At 47.2% G+C, this 22,544-nt stretch overlaps 1 long non-coding RNA gene across 3 annotated transcripts in view; it reads right to left on the bottom strand.

Moving 5' to 3' along the window:
* LOC309805741 overlaps positions 1-21,640 on the bottom strand; it is a 42,423-nt gene extending 20,783 nt beyond the window's left edge. For all 3 annotated transcript variants that reach the window (XR_014294291.1, XR_014294292.1, XR_014294293.1), the window contains exons 1-2: positions 21,491-21,640; positions 1,972-2,054 (exon numbers count right to left, since the gene is read on the bottom strand). This is a non-coding gene — a long non-coding RNA (uncharacterized lncRNA). The remainder of the gene's footprint in view (positions 1-1,971; positions 2,055-21,490) is intronic.
* Positions 21,641-22,544: the final 904 nt, after the last annotated feature.

Raw genomic sequence — 22,544 nt, 5'->3', positions numbered from 1 at the left:
GCCTCTCCCGTTGCAGAGCACAGGCTCCGGACGCTCAGGCTCAGCGGCCATGGTTCACGGGCCCAGCCGCTCCGCGGCGTGTGGGATCTTCCCGGACCAGGGCACGAACCTGTGTCCCCTGCATCACCAGGCGGACTCTCAACTACTGCGCCACCAGGGAAGCCCCTAGGGGCCACTCTTCATCGCGGTGAGCGGGCCTCTCACTATGGCAGCCTCTCTTGTTGCGGAGCACAGACTCCAGACGTGCAGGATCAGTAGTTGTGGCTCACGGGCCTAGTTGCTCCGCGGCATGTGGGATCCTCCCAGACCAGGGCTCGAACCTGTGTCCCCTGCATTAGCAGGCAGATTCTCAACCACTGTGCCACCAAGGAAGCCCTATAGATCCCTCTTGAAGCCATTGTTTTAAGGATGCTTGCAATCCCTGATGCGTCCAATATGTTGTTACTTTAACGTTAACTCTCCATGTGGGTTCATTACGATTGTGTATTTTCTAATTGTTGGTTTAATAGTTTTACATAAGTGCATTAGATCAAGCTATGAGAAAACCTGAAAAACAACTGTGGAAACTAATTTTTAACTGCTGGAACTTACTCTTACTCAGAGAGTTGAGCCTAAATCTCTCTCTCTTTTTTTTTTTGTGGTATGCAGGCCTCTCACTGTGGTGGCCTCTCCCGTTGCAGAGCACAGGCTCCGGATGCGCAGGCTCAGCGGCCATGGCTCATGGGCCCAGCTGCTCCACGGCATGTGGGATCTTCCCGGACCAGGGCACGAACCCACATCCCCTGCATCGGCAGGCGGACTCTCAACCACTGCGCCACCAGGGAAGCCCTAAATCTCCCATTTTGACTGTGAATTTTGCACTTTCTCCTTTAATTCTGTCTTTTTTTTTTTCTTACAGTATTTTGAGGCCAAGTTATTAGGTGCATACAGGTTTAGAAATTTTATAGAGCTCCCCAGACCCTTATCTGCAATTCCAAAATCCACAAGTCTTTGAATGTGTAATTTTGGCAACTCATTTTGCAGTAACGAAGATCATTTCTGCATTAATTTTTGGGAAAATCTGACCTCAACTTTTGTACACTGCTTTGTAGTATTATCTATCCCACTTAGGATGACTCTTTCTACATCTCACTGTAGGACTATTAATACATTTTGTGTGGGTTGAAGGCTCTGAGCACTGGGCATCCTTGCAGGGCCTCCCCCGGTGGGTTCTCACGTGCTTCCGGAAGGATGACGGACTTCCCAAGTTTCCTGCCGGTGCTTGTGCCGCATCACATCCAGGCTCCTCCTGGAGGCTCTTCTGCCCCATAGGGCCTTCCCCAGCACAAGCCCGGCCGTGATCACAGACGCATAGTCTCTGGGTCTGGGCAAGTGTGAGCGAGTGTGAGAGGGGCCTGGGTCCTTAGTAAGTGTGTGTGAAGCGAGGAGGGTGAATTTATTGCCAGAGACTCCATCACATTTGTGGCTCTCTTGAGGCAGATTACAGGAAGTGGGTTTTGGATCCCTGTTTAATTCTGAATTCTCCTTCAAACACTCACTCCAACTGAGGAACGTCTGTGGAAATGTTTACTTCTGGGAATGTTCCAGGAAAAAAAACTTTTGAGTTAGGTTTAGGGTGGGGCCGGCAAACTCTGGCCTGCCGGCCAAATCCAACCCCATGTAAATAAAGGATTACTGGGAGGGAAAAAGGGGGTTACTGGAACACGGACACGTTCCTTCCTTTATTGCCTGAACAGCAGAGGCCAGGTGTTGTCATAGAAAACCCATGGACCTCAAAACCAAAAACATCTGCCAACTGGCTTTAGGCAGAAAAAGTTTGCATTAGTTTTCTCCTGATTCATACTTTTCAAAGACTTTCCCCAGAGATACAATTTTGTCTTGAATAAAAGTCATTTGCCTCACATTTCTCTCCTGATCCCAACTGACTTTACCAAGAGCAAAGGACCAGTAGCTATCCCTCCAGAATCTTACCATTTTTATGCCCTCAAATGTCTTTTCTCCAAAAATATCCTGTTTCGAAGTTGACTCCTTGGTTGTAAGCTGAGTCCTCCAGTCTACAATAAAATGGACAAAAAAATTACTAAAGTCTTAGAAAAAGAGAGTGACACTGAAAAATAAAAAGAAAACAATTAAAAATGGACAGAGGATTTTAATACACATTTCTCCAAATAAGACATATAAATGGCTAATAAGCAGATGAAAAGATGCTCAACATCACTACTTAACAGGGAAATGTAAATCAAAACGACAATGATACCACTTCACACAAAGTAGGATCAAGAAGACTCATACAGGGACTTCCCTGGTGGCTCAGTGGTTAAGAATCTGCCTGCCAATGCAGGGGACACAGGTTTGATCCCTGGTCCAGGAAGATCCCACATGCCACGGAGCAACTAAGCCCGTGTGCCAAAACTACTGACCCTGTGCTCTAGAGCTCACGAGCCGCAATTACTGAAGCCCACGCGCCTAGAGCCTGTGCTCGGCAACAACGAAGCCACCTCAATAAGAAGCCCGCACACCGCCAACGAAGAGTAGCCCCCGCTCGCTGCAACCAGAGAAAACCCACACGTAGCAACAAAGACCCAATGCAGCCAAAACTAAATAAATTAATTAATTTATTTAAAAAAAAAAAGAATACTCATACAGGGACTTCCCTGGTGATCCAGCGGTTAAGACTCCATGCCTCCACTGCATGGGGTGCAGATTTGATCCCATGCTGCACAGCATGGCCGAAAACAAAAACTCATACAAAAGAGTGTTGGCGAAGATGTGGAGAAGGTGGACCTCATGCACTGCTGGTGGGAATGTTAAACTGTGCAGCCACTGTGGAAAAGTTTGGAAGTTCCCCAAGAAGTTAAACATGGAGTTACAAGAGAAATGAAAACAGATGTCCACACAAAAACTTGTACCCAAATGTTCACATCAGCATGATTCACAACAGCCAAAAAGTAGAAACAACCCAAATGTCCATCAATTGGTGAACAGATAAACACTATGTGTCCATGCATACAAACTCAGCCATGAAAAGGAGAAAAGCACTGACACTCACTACAACATGGATGGACCTTGAGAACACGATGCTCAGTGAGAGAAGCCAGACACAGGAGGACACACAGAGTGTGATTCCACTGACGTAAAACATCCAGAAAAGACTTCCCTAGTGGCGCAGTGGTTAAGATTCCACCTGCCAACGCAGGGGACATGGGTTTGATCCCTGGTCCGGGAAGATCCCACATGCCGCAGAGCAACTAAGCCCATGCACCACAACCACTGAGCCCACATGCCACAACTACTGAGCCTGCGTGCTGCAACTACCGAAGCCTGCGCGCCTAGAGCCTGTGCACCACAACTAAAGAATCCACTGCAATGAGCAGTCCGTGCACCATAATGAAGAGTAGCCCCTGCTCGCCACAACTAAGGAAAGCCCATGCGCAGCAACGAAGACCCAATGCAACCAAAAATAATAATAATAAAATAAAAATAATTTTTAAAAATTAAAAAAAAAACCCATCCAGAACAGGCAAATCTACAGAGAGTGCATCTGTGGTTGTCAGGGGCTGGGGAAGGAGGGTGGGGACTGACTACTAATGGGCAGGGGGTCTTGTTTTGGGGGTGATGAGAATGTTCTGGAACTAGATAGTGGTGATGGCTGCACAACCCTGTGAATATACTATAAACAAGTGAATTGGACAGTTTAAAATGGTGACTTTTATTGTATGTGAATTATATCTCAATTTTAACATGTTAGAAAGAAAGAAAGAAATGGCTGGACAAAGGTGAGTAAAACCAGGCAAACCCCATAGAGATATCTTAAAACATGGGCCCCAAAATGTGAAGGGAAATGTGGGGAAGCAGCATCCACCACTGGATAGAGAACAGGGCTGGTGTTGACCTCCAAGGGGTCTGCTGATGTTGGTAACAAAGGGTAGAAATGACAAATACTTTTTTTTTTTTTTTAGTTTAATTTAGTTTTTTCTCCAGGTGCCCTGGAGAATTTTTCCATCCAGAGTCCCTGACTCTTCTTGGTCCCACTGGGAGATCCTGGGAGGTCTGTGGGGCTTCCTGATCGCACAGGAAGATGCGGGATGGAAGGTGTAGGAGGACACAGCCCCGAACTACAAATCCTTCCCTCAGACTGGAGCCGATTCTGCCATCTCCAGGGCTCCGAGGATAGGCAAATCTGACCCTAGACCTGCCAACGGGGACCCAAACGTCTGTGGACACAGGTGATGGTTTTCACGGGACCAAATCCCCCAGCCGCCCTCACCCTGCACGCCAAGGGGATCAGGAAACAGGAGGTCGAGTCACTGCTGGGGAAACGTGGCCGCCTGGGGAGGGCTCTTCACTGAGGGCAGGTCCCAGTGCTGTTGCCACGGCTCCCGAATCCGGGGAACACTCCAGCAAGAGCAGAAGCCAAATAAACACACCCTGCCTTAAGGTGTGAACCTGCCTGTTCTCACCCAGGTGAGCTTGCCCCTGGACACGCGGACATGTCCGGCGACCTCTGAGATTGTTACCACTGGGGGGCTCCCGGCATCGAGGGGGCGGGGCCAGGGATGCCACTCCAAACCCCACAGCGCCCAGGATGGCCCCCATGTCAGCAGTGCCGGGGAGCCCTGGCCCAGGGAACGTGGAGGCATGGACAGTGTTACCAAGCAAGGCCAGGTCTCCAGCATTATTTCTCCGTGGACATTCCTTTGGGAAGGATTCGGCAACACCCACCCCTCGGGGTGAAGTTCACGGCCACACCCTCAAACACTCCTGAGTCCTACGCCACCCCACACGCTTACGGAGCTGGCTGAGGAGGGGAACCAGCACACGCAGCGTTGTTCTGAGCCCGCCCTCCAACCTGGCCGGCACTGTGGGTGCCTGACGGTGATCACCTACCAGCTGGAGGTTCCAGAATCTCTCTGATGCAGGTCTGGAGGCTGAACGTGGCTCTCTGCTGTCAGACGGGCTCGTCCCACCTCACCCGGACCTGTCTCGGGTCCACACAGGCCCAGGCCCACTGAGGGCATGGAGTGAACACCCAGGGAACAAGTCACCATCCCCCAACGGGGACCGTGAGTTCTTGGGATGTTGGGGCCTCACAGCTCCTTCTGTGTCCCCACAGAACCTCAAGACATGCAGCAACTAGTTGGCTAAAAAGAGGTGTGAGAGAGACCCCGTGTGTCAGGGCAGCCCCTCCAGCCCCTAAGAGGCCCAGGGACTTGAGGGAAACCGGAGCCCAGCCTTGGATGGCTGCTGACTCCAGGCTGGGAAGGAGAGGCGTCCACCCTTGAGAAAATGGAAAGTCCTGGGACTTCCCTGGAGGTCCAGTGGTTAAGACTGCGCCTTCCAGTGCAGGGGGTGTGGGTCCGATACCTGGTCTGGGAGCTAAGATCCCACATGCCTCGCGGCCAAAAAACAAAAACATAAAAACAGAAGCAATAGTGTAACAAATTCAATAAAGACTTTAAAAGTGGTCCATGTGAGGACTTCCTCGGTGGCGCAGTGGCTGGGAATCCGCCTTCCAATGCAGCGGACACGGGTTCGAGCCCTGGTCCAGGAAGATCCTACATGCTGCAGTGCAGCTAAGCCCATGCGCCACAACTGCTGAGCCGGCGCTCTAGAGCCCGTGAGCCACAACTAGAGAAAGCCCATGCGCAGCAGCGAAGACCCAACACAGCCAAAAATAAATAAATTTATTTTAAAAGAAAGTGGTCCATGTGAAAAAAATCTTAAAAAAAAAAAAGGAAAGTCCTTCTGAAGGAGGAGGGATTTTCCACTCATTCATTTACAACCAACTCATCAGAAGCCCAGCAAACATCCCATCTTCTACTGGGTTCCCCTCATGGAGAGGACAAGATCCTGAGTGGGCAGGGCTGCAGGGAGTTGGGGAGACAGAGGCCAGGTGACCCCACGCATCCCCAAGTCCTCCAGGCCACCACACTCCTACCCCCAAAGACCTGTGGCCTCATCATACACAGGGCCCACCCGCACAACCCACAGAAGGGGTGACAATATCCCCGATGTGCATGGGAGGAGACCAGCTCAGAGAGATCGGCTGTTTAAGGGGGCAAATGAACTTTCGAGTGGGCTTCTGGAGTTGCACCCTCAGAAAATGCCCTGCCCAACTCAGACATCAGCCAGCTGGCTGCCTGGGCCTCCATCTGGCCAGCCTCTGGCAGGACCATGCAGCATCCCCACAGAGGGAAGGTGCCCACACCAAGACCAGGGACTCACCTCACTCGGGGTGCCAGTCAGCAAGCTGCCGTCTGGTGAGAACATCCATACCACTGTTGCTGGGCTCAGCAGCAGCAATGCCAGAATGTTCCCCTTCATGGCCCTGTGGCCTCTCAGGGAATGGTGGTTTCTGGGTCCTGTCCGAGCCATCAGTCACTAACGCCAGCCCCGAACAGGTCCCCACCCCAGGGGAAGAGGCTTACCATGAAAACCACCCCAAGTTTAAGATAGGGCACAATCTTATTAATAATAAAAGACGCCACCCCTGAGCAATGATGACACACCAGATGGGCTGGGAACTCGGCACAGGTGAGTTCAGTAAATTTCATAATAATTCAGTGCCTGCTCAGGCTGCTATAACAGAATCCACAGACTGGGCACTAATCCCATCATGGGGCCCCACCCTCATGACTAATGACCTCCCAAAGGCCCCATCTCCCAACACCATCCCACAGAAGGGAGGGAGTAGGAGTCAGCATGAACTTGGGGGGACACATTTAGTCCACAGCAGATACTAAGCGTGGATATAAAAGGATGATAAAAGCAACAGAGTTCAAAGTGGCCAAATACCGCACTGAAGTGTCAGAGAGTAGAATGAACTTTATCAGGACCATGCAAGGGAACTATGCAGTGGTGCAAACAGGTGAGACTCCATATGGACATGGAAATTTGGCCATGTGGGAGATCAAAGGGAAGAGAGGGGGTGAACGTTCCCAGAACTGAAAGAACTCTGGACAGAGTGCTCCCTCGGGCCCCACTCCTGGCTGCCACTGCACAGCCTCTTCTGTCTTAGGTCCTAAGTCTCTCTTTGCAATCAGGACAATGACTGGCACCCCTGGTGAGCAGGACAGTTTGTCCATTCCCAAAGGCTCTTCTGCCTACTTCTGCTACCCACACTCCCCCCCCAAGTCATCCTCTCCCCATTGCCATCACCAACTTCCTCTCCAGTCTCTATCATGTCCCCCTCCCCCGTTCACTCCCCTTCTCCCTCTGGGGCTACCTAGCACCCTCAGATCTGCATCATTCAGGGTCCCAAAGTCCCCAACAAGGACACTCCCAGCGCTCTGTCCTCCACACCCTGGACTCCTCACCGCCTAACCCTCCCCCTAACTCCCATGGCCTCTGCTCCTGCCTTGTCATCACCTGCCAGGGTCCCCGCTCTGCTGCAGGTCAAATTGTGTCCTCCAAAAAGATATGTTCAAAGCCCAACCCCTGGCACCTGAGAAGTGGGTTTTATTTGGAAACAAGTCATGGCAGATTTCATTAGTTAAGATGAAGTCATACTGGAGTAGGGTGGGCCTTTATCTAATGACTGGTGACCTTATAAGAGGGAAACCCGACACAGACACACAAGGAAACGGCCATATGAAGGGACTTTCCAGGTGGTCCAATGGATAAGACTCTGCGCTCCCAATGTAGGGGGTCCAGCTTTGATCCCTGGTCAGGAACTAGATCCCACATGCCACAACTAAGACCCGGTGCAGCCTAAATAAAAAAATAAATATTAAAAAAAAAAAGGCCACATGAAGATGCTGGCAGAGACTGGTGTGATGGTCTACAAGCCAAGGAGCACCAAGGGATTGCCGGCCACCAGAAGCTGGAGGAGACAGGAAGCATCCTCTTTCAGAGCCTTCAGACACCTGCCGACACCTTAATAAGCCCCTCTTGTTTGATGCCATCTGAGTTGGTGGTCCTTTGTTACGGCAGCCCCAGCCCAGGGGCCCTTCCCCTCAGCGCTCACCCACGCTCAGATCATTCTGATCTCAAACCAAAACTTTCAGCTGACTCCCTCTTCCCTCCTGCTATGTCTCTCTTCCGGCACCCACAGGCCACCTGAAAGGCCCTGGCGCCAGCCGAGCTCTCCCAGATGTGATCTGTACCCACCCGTGTGACTGAGACACAGCACTTCCACCTGCAGCCTCAACACCCCCACGATCCATGAAAGAAAGGATTGATAGGGACTTCCCTGGTGGCGCGGTGGTTAAGACTCCACGCTCCCAATGCAGGGGGCCCGGGTTCAATCCCTGATCAGGGAACTAGATCTCACACGCATGTCGCAACTAAGAGTTCGCATGCCACAATTAAGGAGACAGTGAGCCGCAACTAAGGAGCCCACGTGCCACAACTAAGACCCAGCACAACCAAATAAATACATAAACATTTTTTTAAAAAAAGGTTTGACAAGCTGGACTTCCTGCCCTGTGACAGGCACTGCTAAGAGAATGAGAAGACAAGCCAGAGACTGGGAGAAAAAAAATCCGCAAAACACATATCTGATACAGGACTTGTGCTGAAAATATAAAAAGCATGCTTCAAACTCAACAATAAGGAAACAAATGACCCAATCTAAAAATGGGCAGAAGAACTAAACAGACACCTCAGCAAAGAAGATACCAATGAGCATATGAAAAGATGCTCTACATCCTGTGTCATCAGGGAAATGCAAATTAAAATGAGAAACCACTGCACATCTATGAGCATGGCCAAAATCCAGAACACTGACACCACCAAGTGCTGACAAGGATGTGGAGCTACAGGAACTCTCATCCATTGCTGGTGGGAATGCAAAGTGGTCCAGCCACTCTGGAAGGTTGGCGATTTCACAGGTTGGTGATTTCTTACAAAACTAAACATACTCTCACCATATGATCCAGCAATGGCACTCCTTGGTATTTATCCAAAGGAGTTGAAAACCTGTATCCACACAAAAATTTGCACATGGATGTTTACAGCCTTATTTGTAACTGACCAAAACTGGGAGCAACCAAGATATCCTTCAGTAGGTAAATGGATAAAGTATGGTACATCCAGACAATGAAATGTTATTCAGTGATAAAGAGAAATGAGCCATCAAGCCACAAAAAGACACGGAGAAACCTCAAATGCATATTACTAAGTTAAAGAAGCCAATCTCAAAAGGCTACACACTATGATTCCAACTCTAGGACATTCTGAAAAAGGCAAAACTATGGAGACAATAAAAAGATCAGTGGTTGGACTTCCCTGGTGGCGCAGTGGTTAAGAATCCACCTGCCTGGGCTTCCCTGGTGGCGCAGTGGTTGGGAGTCTGCCTGCCGATACAGGGGACATAGGTTCGTGCCCCGGTCCGGGAAGATCCCACATGCCGCGGAGCGGCTGGGCCCGTGAGCCATGGCCGCTGAGCCTGCGTGTCCGGAGCCTGTGCTCCGCAATGGGAGAGGCCACAATAGTGAGAGGCCTGAGTACCACAAAAAAAAAAAAAAGAATCCACCTGCCAATGCAGGGGACATGGGTTCAAGCCCTGGTCCAGGAAGATTCCACATGCCGCGGAGCAACTAAGCCCATGTGCCACAACTACGGAGCCTGCACTCTAGAACCTGTGAGCCACAACTACTGAGCCCACGTGCCACAACTACTGAAGCCCACATGACTAGAGCCCGTGCTCAGCAACAAGAGAAGCTACCTCAATGAGAAGCCTGCACACTGCAATGAAGAGTAACCCCCGCTCGCCACAACTAGAGAAAGCCCATGCGCAGCATCGAAGACCCAATGCGGCCAAAAATCTAAAAAAAAAAAAAACTTAAAAAAAAATCAGTGGTTGCCAGGTTGGGGGAGGGAGGGAGGAAGAGGTGGAGCACAGGGGATTTTTAGGGCAGTGACCCTATTCTGTATAATACAATAATGATGGACACATGCCATTATACATGTGTCGAAAACCACTGAACTGTACAAAGCCAAGGGTGAAACCTAATGTCAACTAAGAACTTTAGTTAATAATAATGTATCTGGATAAACAACAAGGTCCTACTGTATAGCACAGGAACTATATTCAATATCCTGTGATAAAACATAATGGAAAAGAATATTAAAAGAAAATGTCTATACATGTATAACTGAGCCACTTTACTGTACAGCAGAGACTGGCACAACATTGTAAATCAACTATACTTCAATAAAAAAATGTTAAAAGTAATCATGTATCAATATCAGCTCATCAATTGTAACAAATGTACCACATGAATGCAAGGCAGGGAAACTCTGTGTGTGTGTGTGTGTGTGTGTGTGTGTGTGTGTGTTTGTGTGTGTGGTGGGCAAAGGGTATGTGGGAACTTTCTGTATCTTCTGCTCAAATTTTCTACAAACCTAATACTGCTCTAAAAGATAAGGTTTATTAATTTAAAAAAATTTTAACCAATTAAGATTATATATATATCACAAAAAAATAAAACTACAGGCCAGTATCACTGATGAAAAATAGATGCAAGAATCCTCAACAAAATACTAGCAAACCAACTCCAACAATACATCAAAAGGATCATATACCATGATCAAGTAGGATTTATCCCAGGGATGCAAAGATTCTTCAATATCCACAAATCAATCAATGTGATACACCACATTAACAAACTGAAGAATAAAAACCATATGATCACCTCAAGAGGTGCAGAAAAAGCTCTTCATAAAACTCAACATCCATTTATGATAAAAACTCTCCAGAGAGTGGGCACAGAGGGACTATATCTCAATATAATAAAGGCCATATATGACAAACCCATAGCTAACATCATACTCAATGGTGAAAAGCTGAAAGCATTTCCTCTAAATAAGGAACAAGACAAGGACGCCCACTCTCACCACTTTTATTTGACATAGTTTTGGAATTCCTAGCCACAGCAATCAGAGAAGACAAAGTAATAAAAGTAGTGCAAATTAGAAAAGAAGTAGAAGTAAAACTGTCACTGTTTGCAGATGACATGATACTGTGTGTACAAAATCCTAAAGATTGCCACCAGAGAATTACTAGAACTCATTAATGAATTAGGTAAAGTTGTGGGATACAAAATTAATATATAGAAATTGCATTTCTATACACTAACAATGAAATAGCAGAAAGAGAAATTAAGGAAACAATCCCATTTACCACTGCATCAAAAAGAATAAAATACCTAGGAATAAACCTACCTAAGGAAGCAAAAGATTTGTACTCTGAAAACTATAAGATACTGATGAAAGAAATCAAAGAGGACAGAAAGAGATGGAGAGATATACCATGTTCTTGGATTGGAAGAATCAATATTGTTAGAATGACCAGACTACCCAAGGCAATCTATAGATTCAATGCAATCCCTATCAAATTACCAATGGCATTTTTCACAGAACTAGAACAAAAATTTTAAAATTTGTATGGAAACACAAAGGATCCCAAAAAGCCAAAGCGATCTTGAAAAAGAAAAACAGAGCTGGAGGAATCAGGTTCCCTGACTTCAGACCACACTACAAAGCTACAGTCATCAAAACAGTATGGCAAGGGCACAAAGACAGAAACATTAAATCAATGGAACAGGATAGAAAGCCCAGAAATAAACCCATGCACTATGGTCAATTAATCTACGACAAAGGAGGCAAGAATATACAATGGAGAAAAGACAGTCCCTTCAACAAGTGGTGCTGGGAAAACTGGACATCTACACATAAAAGAATCGAATTAGAACATTCTCTAACACCATGTACAAAATAAACTCAAAATGGATTAAAGACCTAAATGTAAGACCGGATACTATAAAACTCCTAGAGGAAAACAGGCAGAACACTCTTTGACATAAATCGCAACAATATTTTTTTGGATCTCTGTCCTTGAGTAATAGAAATAAAAACAAACAAATGGGGCCTAATTAAACTCAAAAGCTTTTGCTCAGCAAAGGAAATCATGAATAAAATGAAAAGACAACCTACAGAATGGGAGAAAATATTTGCAAATGATGTGACCCAGAAGGGATTAATTTCCAAAATATCCAAATGGCTCATACAGCTCTATATATAAAAAAATTTAAAAATGGGCACAAGATCTAAATAGACATTTCTCCAAAGAAGATGTACAGATGGCCAAAAAGCACATGAAAAGATGCTCAACATCACTAATTATTAGAGAAATGCAAATCAAAACTACAATGAGATATCACTTCACACCAGTCAGAATGGCCATCATCAAAAAGTCTACCAATAATAAATGCTAGAGAGGGTGTGGAGAAAAGGGAACCCTCTTACGTTGTTGGTAGGAATATAAATTGGTGCAGCCACTATGGAAAACAGTATGGAGGGTCCTTTAAAAAGTAAAAATAGAGTTACCATGTGATCCAGCAATCCTGCTCCTGGGTATATATCCAGACAAAACCATAATTTGAAAAGATACACATACCCCAATGTTCACAGCAGCACTATTTACAATAGCCAAGACATGGAAGCAACCTAAGTGTCCCTCTACACATGAATGGATAAAGAAGATGCAGTACGTATATACAATGGAATACTACTCAGCCATAAAAAAGAATGAAATATTGGCATTTGCAGCAACATGGATGGACCTAGAGATTATCATGCTAAGTGAAGGAAGTCAGACAGAAAGACAAGTATCATATGATATCGCTTATATGTGGAATCTAAAAAGAAAAAAGAGATACAAATGAACTTACTTACAAAACAGACTCACAGACATAGAAAACAAACTTATGGTTACCAAAGGGGAAGGTGGGGAGGGATAAATTAGGAGTTTGTGATTAAAATATACACAGTACTGTATATAAAATAGATAACCAATAAGGTCCTACTGTAGAGCACAGGGAATTATACTCAATATCTTGTAATAATCTATAATGGAAAATAATCTTAAAAAGAATAGATATATATGTATATGTATAACTGAATCACTTTGCCATACACCTGAAACTACACAACATTGTAAATCAACTATATTTCAACAAAAATTTTAAAAAATTACATTATACATACTGCTCTGTAACATTTTCATTTAATAATATATATTGAACACTTTCCTCTGTCATCAGATAATATAAAATACAATTTTAATGACTGGTTCATAGTCTTTCAAAAAAGATAGCTATGAGAAATACAATACCATTTACATTTATGTAAACTTTCCAAAGCCACAGAAGAATTCCACACACTGTTCAAGGATGCTCACTCAGGTAGTAAAAGTGTGACAACATAAACAGAAAGACTCACAGATGCTAAATCCTGCTTACCTCTGGGGAGAGTGGAAGGGGCTTCAAAGGGAGCTTCAAATACATGTTTTATATTTTTATGCAGTTAAAATGCCACACTGATGAATTTTATTAAACCTGGGTGGCAAATATGCGAGGGATTTGTTTTATTGGTCTCTGAACTTTCCTTTGTTTGAACTGTTTCACACTCAACAAGAAATAAAATGCAGATGGAAGGAAATGTTTTAAATGCCCGAACACAAGATTCAAGAATTGACTTTTGGGCTTCCCTGGTGGCGCAGTGGTTGAGAGTCCGCCTGCCGATGCAGGGGACACGGGTTCGTGCCCCGGTCTGGGGGGATTCCACATGCCGCGGAGCGGCTGGGCCCGTGAGCCATGGCCGCTGGGCCTGTGCGTCCGGAGCCTGTGCTCCGCGGCGGGAGAGGCTATAATGGTGGGAGGCCTGCGTACTGCAAAAAAAAAAAAAAATTGACTTTTGAAAGTAATTTGTGATGAAGTTGAATAGTAATGAGGATGTGCCATTTGTCAGAAATTGGTCTGTACCCTTTTGCACGTGTGATGGATGATGATAAAAATCTCAGCTGCACTAATACAGTACTTGCCAGGTGCCGACACTGCTGGAAATGCTTCTGTGTTAGCCCATCGGGGCCTCCCCAGGCAAAGACCACCAGGCACATGCCTGTGGTTGAACAGAGTGGGTTTATCACTCCCTGCAGCCAGGAAGAACACACAGCATAAGGAATCATGGCGTTGCTCTTAGACAGTGATTTGGCTTAGATGCGGTGATACTGAGGGAATTCCCTGGTGGCCAGTGGTTAGGGCTTGGTGCTTTCACTGCTGGGGGCACAGGTTCCATCCCTGGTTGGGGAACTAAGATCCCGCAAGCGGAGGTGGGGGGCAAAAAGAAAAAGAAAAAGAAAGAAAGAAACTAGGTTTGGTGATATTGAGGAAGGCTTAAAGAGAGCCAGGCTTGGGCTTCCCTGGTGGCACGGTAGTTAAGAATCCGCCTGCCAATGCAGGGCACACGAGTTCGAGCCCTGGTCCGGGAAGATCCCACATGCCATGGAGCAACTAAGCCCGTGCACCACAACTACTGAGCCTGCGTTCTAGAGCCCGCGAGCCACAACTGAGCCTGCGTGCCACAACTACTGAAGCCCACACGCCTAGAGCCCATGCTCTGCAACAAAGAGAAGCCAGGGCAATGAGAAGCCCGCGCACCACAACGAAGAGTAGCCCCCGCTCACCGCAACTAGAGAAAGCCTGCGTGCAACAATGAAAACCCAACGCAGCCAAAAATCAAATAAATAAATAAGTAGGGAAACTGAGGCACTGGGAGGGGGCGCAATTCGCCCACCATGGCAGTGGGACCCCAGACCGGCGCCGGCAGAGGAGTCTGGCGGCGGGACCATCGGGGGTCCCGGACTCCCGGGGTGAAAACGTCGGGAGCCCCTACCTAGGTCCCCGAGGTCCACCGGCTTTCGGAGCTACCTCCATGGGGCAGGAGATGTGTCCAAACGACCCTAACCGCTGCCCATAGAGGTCCGCCCCGGCCTGTGGCCGCCCCACCCCTCGCTGAGCCCTGCTGGCCTCGGAGAACTGGGGCCGCGCCCAGCGGTGGCGGCAGCTACCACCACCACTCCGAGACCAGAAGAGATGGGACGTTCCTGGAATTGGCGGAACCTCTGGGGTGGGAGGGGCGAGCAGCATCCACCGATCATGGGCGGAAGCACTGGAGTTCCCGCCCGCTGCAACGCAATTGGGCTCTAGGACAGAAACCGTGCACCTAGGGCGTGTTTTGAGGCTGAGACCGCCCCATGGGCGGGTACCTGTCCCCGCCCTTCTGGGGGCGTACCTAACAGATGACGCTTCCTCGGGGGTGTGGTTTCTATTTGTCTCCACCTCTGCGTCGTGGTTTTTGTTTTTGTTTTTCTCCCCCACCCCGCGTGCTCGAGGAAGTTTTACTTTTCTGCATGTTTATAAGGCTATCAAACGATATGCCCATATTCAGGATTTTCTCTTAATTTCTTTACAAAAATGGGACCGTTTCATACACATTTATATGCAACTAGTTTAAAAAAAAAAAAAAAACTAATACAATGATTATCTGCCCAAACCAAAGCATAGGGTCTCTTTGAAGGATAAGGACTTTTTGTGGCAATCCATTGTCAATAAAAAGATCCTCTCAGTCCCAACACCCTGTCCCCCAGCGCTCTCCCCAAAGACAAACATTGTCACCAGCATTTTGTGTAACGTTTCAAAGACTTTCTGTGTGTTCACAAACAAAAAAGGGGCTGATTCCTCTAATAAATACTCATTAAGCATCTCCTATGTCCCGGACCTGTCTCTGCACTGGACAATATGGTGGTAAATGACCGCAAAAATCCCTTATCCTTCTTAGATTCCAGTGAGGAGGGACAAGAAATAACCATATTGGGAATTCCCTGGCCATCCAGTGGTTAGGACTCCATGCTTCCACTGCCAGGGGCCCGGGTTCAATCTTTGGTGGGGGTGGAGGAACTAAGATCGCACAAGCCTCTGGGCAAGGCCAAAAAAAAAAAAAATACACAATGGATGCAACTAGAGATTATCATACTAAGTAAGTCAGAAAGAGAAAGACAAATACCAAATAATATCACTTATATGTGGAATCTAAAATATGGCATAAGTGAACCCATCTACAAAACAGAAACAGACTGACAGACATAGAGATCAGACTTGTGGTTACCAAGGGGGAGGGGGTTGGGGGGAGGGATGGACTGGGATTTTGGGGTTGATAGATGCAAACTATTACATTTAGAATGGATAAGCAACAAGGTCCTAATGTATAGCACAGGGAACTATATTCAATATCCTGAAAAAACACAATGGAAAAGAATTATAAAAAAAGAATGTACATATATGTGTACGTATTTGTATAACTGAGTCACTCTGCTATACAGCAGAGACTGGCACAATATTGTAAATCAACTATACTTCAATTAAAAATAAAGAAATAACCGTATTAACGAATAGCATATATAATAAATATAATATATCCTAGTATGGGGGCACACATGTTAAGGGCACAGTACACAGGTAAGGAACAGGGGAGTGTCTGTGAGCACCTGTCCCTCTGCTGCCTCTCTCAGGCCCAGCACAGCTGTTTGATTCCCATCACACACAGGGAAGCCTCTGCTCTGCCCTGACCCCCACCTCGCCCACACCCCACCTCCCCAGAGAGCCAGCCCCAACCTTTTCCAGGTTCTAGAAGGAATGCTTCTGGTGCTGGAGGGCTCACCCAGGGTGACTGAACAGGGGTTGGGGCAAGGCTGGGGATGTGTTTACATGATCTAGAAAGTGAAAAGCCAATCCACAGAATAGGAGGAAATAATTGGAAATCATATATGTGATAAGGGAATTGTATCTAGAATGGATTTTTAAACACTCCTACAACTCAAGAATAAAAAGATAAGTTATCCAGTAAAAGTGGGCAAAGGAGCTAAAGAGACATTTCTCCAAGAAAGATACACAAGGAGCCAATAAACACATGAAAAGATGCTCAACAGCATGAGCCACGAGGCAAGTGCAAACGCAAACCACGACGAGGCATCACTCACACCCACTGGGACAGCTGGGATCAAAAAGTCAGATAACAGCGAGTCTTGGTGACATGTGGAGAAATCAGAATCCTCCTTCACTGCTCATGGGAATGTAAAATGGTGTAGCTGCTGTGGAAAAAGGTCTGGCAGTTCCTCAAATGAGTAAACATACAGTTACCACATGACCCAGCAATTCCACTCCTAGGGATCTAGCAAAAGAGTTGAGAACAGCTTCAAACACATACTTGTACACAAATGTTCACAACATTTGTTCACAACGCCAAAAGGTGTTAGCCACCCAAGTGCCCATCAGCAGATGAATGGATAAACATGGGGTCCATCCTTACACGGGAATATTATTCAGCCTTAAAAAGGAAATTCTGACATATGCTACAACATGGATGAACCATGAAAACATTATAAATGAAGCCAATCACAAAAGACCACATATTGTATGATTCTATTTATATGAAATATCCCGAAGAGGGAAATCTAATAAGACAGAAGTAGACTGGTGGCTGCTTAGGGCTGGGGTAGGGGTTGGGGAGATAGGGGGTGACAGGTAAAGGGTACAGGGTTTCTTTTTGAGGTAGTGAAGATATTCTCAAAATGACTGTGACGGGAGTTCCCTGGTGGTGCAGTGGTTAAGAATCCGCCTACCAATGCAGGGGACATGGGTTCGATCCCTGGTCCGGGAAGATCCCACATGCCACGGAGCAACTAAGACCGTGCGCCACAACTACTGAGCCTGCGCTCTAGAGCCCACGAGCCACAACTACTGAGCGCACGTGCCACAACTACTGAGCCCGCGCACCTAGAGCTCGTGTTCTGCAACGAGAAGCCACCATAATGAGAAGCCCGAGCTCACCACAACTAGAGAAAGCCCACACCCAGCAACGAAGACCCAATGCAGCTAAAAATAAATATAAATAAATAAATTTATTGTAAAAAATGACTGTGATGATGGATGTCCAACTCTGTGAATACGAAAAGCCATTAAAGTGTACACTTCAAATGGTGAATGGTATGGTACGTGAGTTATATTTCAATGAAGCTTTTTGAAAAAAAAATACACACTAAGCTCTTTAAATAAAAACAAGATTTGTGGCTACTGGCTATCGTACTGGTCTGCACATGCCTCCGTGAAAGAAAAACACCAGAAAAATCAGAGCTTGCAGGACACCGAAAACTGCAAGTATTCACTCTGAGAAATCAGACATGGTAGAAAAAAAAAAAAAAACTGTGGACTAAAATTGACAGAAGAATCAAATCTTCTTAGCAAAAGAAAGCTCTGCAAAACCTGGCCAGCGAATCTTGTCATAGAACAAAACTTCAAAGAGATGCAAAGCTAGCTTAGGTGAGTAAGGTGAACACAGCCACACAAGTGAGAGCTGACTCAACCCTTCCACCTCACCATGAACTTGAGAGCTGTGTGCATTCACGTACTGGCCAGAATTTGGGGAGGGGGGGAGCTCGTTTCACACCCCGGGGAGCCACTCCGAGGACACTGTGGCATTTTCTATTACAATCGAAAATGTATCCATCAGTTGTCTTCTTGGGCTTAACGAACACACGTCGGTACATGCAGAGATCTAAAAACTCACAAAAGCAACTGGAAAGGTTGATGGCTTTCAAGGGGCTCAACCAAGTGACATGAGGACTGGTGTGGGAGACCTCTTTTTCACAGTATACCATTTGGTACCATACATTGCCCAGTTTTTCACAAGGAGAATTTGTTCACTTAACTACACAAATTGAGATAGGCTGGGACCTGGGACCCTTTGCTGCAGTACTTGCACCTGGACGAACATCTCCTGGAGCACCAGAATCTCCGCAACAGAATACAAAGAAACTATAAGGGACTAAAAATAACTGCATCCAAGCACAGTTGTGGCGAATTCTGAACAAGATACAAAATGACCAAAACCCCAGTTGCTACTTCTGAGGTGCTGGGGGAAAAGCAGGGTACTGCACATGATACCTACACACAGCACCACCAAGGGCGTGAGGCCACCTACGCCACCCCTCTGGGGGGACCCATGGACCTGCCCCCCCATTCCATTTAAAGGACCAGCTCCCCCGCCTCAGGGAGCAAGCAAGGGCCCCTGATACTTGTTTCCTCTCCCTCACAGCACGAGTCCCAGTAAAGCCCTGCCTGAATTCCTCATCTGGCTTCCTATCAATTTCTATTGATTAAAGAGTCCAAGCAGCCAAGTGGGTAACAAAAGTAAAACACCGAGAAAAAAAATACCACATACAAAGGAGATGTCAGGAACTAATTACATCTTAACATATATACTGGTTCTCTACCAGGGGCAATGTTGCCCCCTGGTGGGACCTTGGCAGTGTCTGGAGACAGTTTTGAATGTCACGACTGATTGGGGAGGGGCTGTCACTGGCATCTGGTGACTGGAGGCCAGGGATGCTGCTCAACACCCTACAGTGCACAGGACAGCCCCCCAAAAAAGAACTATCTGGTACTGAATGTCAACAGTGCTAAATTTGAGAAACCCTGGGGTATAAAAACTAAATGCCAAAAATAATGTGGGGGGGGGCGGGGAAAGCAGGCAATGATTACACACAGTAGTATTCCATTATGGCAGTTTTTAAACACACACACACACACACACACACACACACACAACCAACCAACCAATCAAAGAAACAAACAAACAGGGCTTCCCTGGTGGCGCAGTGGTTGAGACTCTGCCTGCTAATGCAGGAGACACGGGTTCGAGCCCTGGTCTGGGAGGACACCACATGCCGCGGAGCAACTAGGCCCCTGAGCCACAACTACTGAGCCTGCGCGTCTGGAGCCTGTGCTCCGCAACGAGAGGCCGCGATAGTGAGAGGCCCGCGCACCGCGATGAAGAGTGGCCCCCACTTGCCACAACTAGAGAAAGCCCTCGCACAGAAACGAAGACCCAACGCAGGAAAAATAAATTAATTAATTAATAAACTCCTACCCCCAACATCTTCTAAAAAACAAGCAAACAAACAAAAAACCTACATACACAGACTAGAAAGTGATATGTCAAATTACAGATGGCTACCTCTGGGGAGGGAGGTGGACAAATATCTGTACTGTTTTACCAGTGTGTGCAGCAAATATGGCTAAATGTTAAAATTTGTATATTACTTCTGTATATTTCTTTGAATTATTTCATTAAAAAGCAAATATGGAAATGGTGTTTCGTTGAGATTAAGGAATTACTTTGGATCTGGAAGAAAATCATTTCTCTGTGAAAACTCACCAATAACAGAATAATAACGATATCATGGTAGCTAATGAATGTCTACTCCACATCATGCATCACTCACTGTAAACAGGGTTTCTCCGTATCTGCATTATTAAGCATTGGGGGATAATTCTTAGTTGTAAGTTCGGCCCCATTCAGGGCAGGGTGTTGAGAAGCATCCCTGGCTTCCACCCACTAGATGTCAGTAGTACCCCACCTCCACCCCGCAGGTGGTACAAAAATGTCTCCAGATCTTGTCAAGTGTCCCTGGGGGTAAAACTATCCCAGGGTTGAAAAATCACTGCTCTAGACCGTTCATTTGATACTAGAGTCTTTTCTCCCAAGTTCAAGGTCGTAAGTGCTGTCATTCTGCCGCCTGCATTTCAGGGGTCTAAGACTTTAATATGAGGACGACGACCACAATGATGAGCTGACACTAACAATAATCAACTTTTTATTTTATTTTTTTTGGCCAAACCGCTTAGCATGCGGGATCTTAGTTCCCCGATCAGGTATTGAACCCGGGCCCTCGTCGGTGAAAGCTCAGAGTCCTAACCACTGGACCGCCAGGGAATTCCAATAATAATCCACACTTTACATCCCACACATCACTTGCTAAATGCACGTACTGTTATGTACGTTCGATTTACAGGCTGGAAACAGGCTCTGAGGCTTAGCAACTTGCCTACTACCACCGGAGAGCTGATTAAGGCTTGGGGCCACGACTGGCGCCCAGGACTGGAGCTCAGCTGAGCAGAAGGTCTGACGGGACACGACTGAGATAGTAAAAATCAGCTGAGAAGTACCTGCCCTGTCATTCATCATGCTGGGAGGGCGGGTGAAGCCAGCTGCAAAATTAGCAGGAAACGTATCCTCCAAGAACACGCTACAGCTATAAAGTGTCAAAACAACTCCCTTTTGAGCCATTCCCGTCTACCTCGCTGAATACTCTGTCCATTAAAAGCACAGCTTCTGACCGAAGTCCTATCATAAGGAAGACAACGTCCCTCTCCTGCCTGTCAGGCCTGATTCTCTTAGATACCAAGAATCCGTCTCCATCTCCACCCAGGTGCAGGGCTCAGATAAGGGGTTTCCGGACATACAATGCACAGGCATCTTATCTTCGAGGTTCCCAAGGAAACAGGGCCTGGGTCCACGTCGCCGTCCAGACCCAACGCTGACCCCTCTGCACGGAGCTCAGTTTTGCTCTGAGCCAATGGAAACCAGCTGCATTTACATCTCACCTACACCCACCCTTCCCCAAAATCCTACAGTGAGTCCGACCCGGGTCCTAAGGCCCAGGGGGTCAGAAGGTCCCGCGCCAACCAAAACCTGCGGGGCTCAGTCCCATCCCACCGGCCTTCACCCGGGCGGGACCCGGGAATTCGCGCTTTTAATGACCCCGCCCCCTACTCCTGGAACTGTGCCCCGCCCTCTGACCCATTCCTACCGCCGCCCGCCACTCCTCCAGCCTCGGCCGACGAGCAGACGCGGGGCCAGGACCTGCGGTGGACACAGGAAAAACCTCCCTCTGGAGAAGCAGGCTGGCACACGAAGGCAACCGCAGCCCCCCGCGCCCGCTCCCGCTCCCCGACCGCCGCTTCCGCTTCCGGTTCCAGGGCTGCTGGGAGCGGAAAAGGGGGCAAGCCTTCGGCTTGGGACTGGTGGAGCCCCGAGGATGGGCGGGCCAACAGCATCCTCCAATCACCAAGCAGAGAAAGGCGATTTCCCCCGCCCCCCTGCGGGACGCGATTGGGCCCAATGTCCGGCCTCTCCCCTCTAGGTCATTCCTGAAACCAAAATTAAGTTGTGGGCGTGGTTAATCAGGGATCCGCCTACGTGGGCGTGGTTATCGCCTAACGAGGCCCAGGGATGCTGCTGGGGGTGTGGCCTCCCGCTAATCCCTGAGCGCCCAGGTTACTCTGATAAGCAATTGCCGCTCGCATAAGCAATAAATGCTTATTTCTCCGAACACGTTCCTCATGCTAACACACCCGTGTAAAAAGACATTCCCATTGTTGGAATGTTTCTCTCCTGAAAGTCTTTTATTTCTTGGGGAAATGGGGTCATATTTTATTCATTTCTCTACGTGTTGCTTTTGTTACTAATATATGCCTTGTGATATCCTATAGTGGCCACTGGATGGCGACCTACCTCACGTTTTCACTTTTGTACCTATATATGTATTTGTATTGGGTGATGGGAAAAATACATGGGGACTCCTCAAAAAAAATGCTCTTTAAGCATCTCTGTATTCCAGACTCTATTGTCTGCACGGGGGAAGACAGCAGTAAACGAACACAAAAATCCTTGCCCTCATCCTTCTTAGATTCCAGTGGGGAGGGACAAAAATTAACCATATAAAGAGCATATATAATATGATGTATCCCAATGTGGACAGGGGAGTGGCTGTGAGCACCTGCTGCTTCTGCTGCCTCCCCAGGGACCTGCACAGATGTTTCGTTCCAATCACACACAGAGAAGCCTCTACCCTGCCCTAACCG

This window comes from Mesoplodon mirus (genome assembly GCF_964341445.2).
Source record: "Mesoplodon mirus genome assembly, chromosome: 5".
Lineage (NCBI taxonomy): Eukaryota > Metazoa > Chordata > Mammalia > Artiodactyla > Ziphiidae > Mesoplodon > Mesoplodon mirus.
Note: the sequence above shows the minus strand (reverse complement) of the source record. Positions and strands in the feature narration are given on the sequence as shown.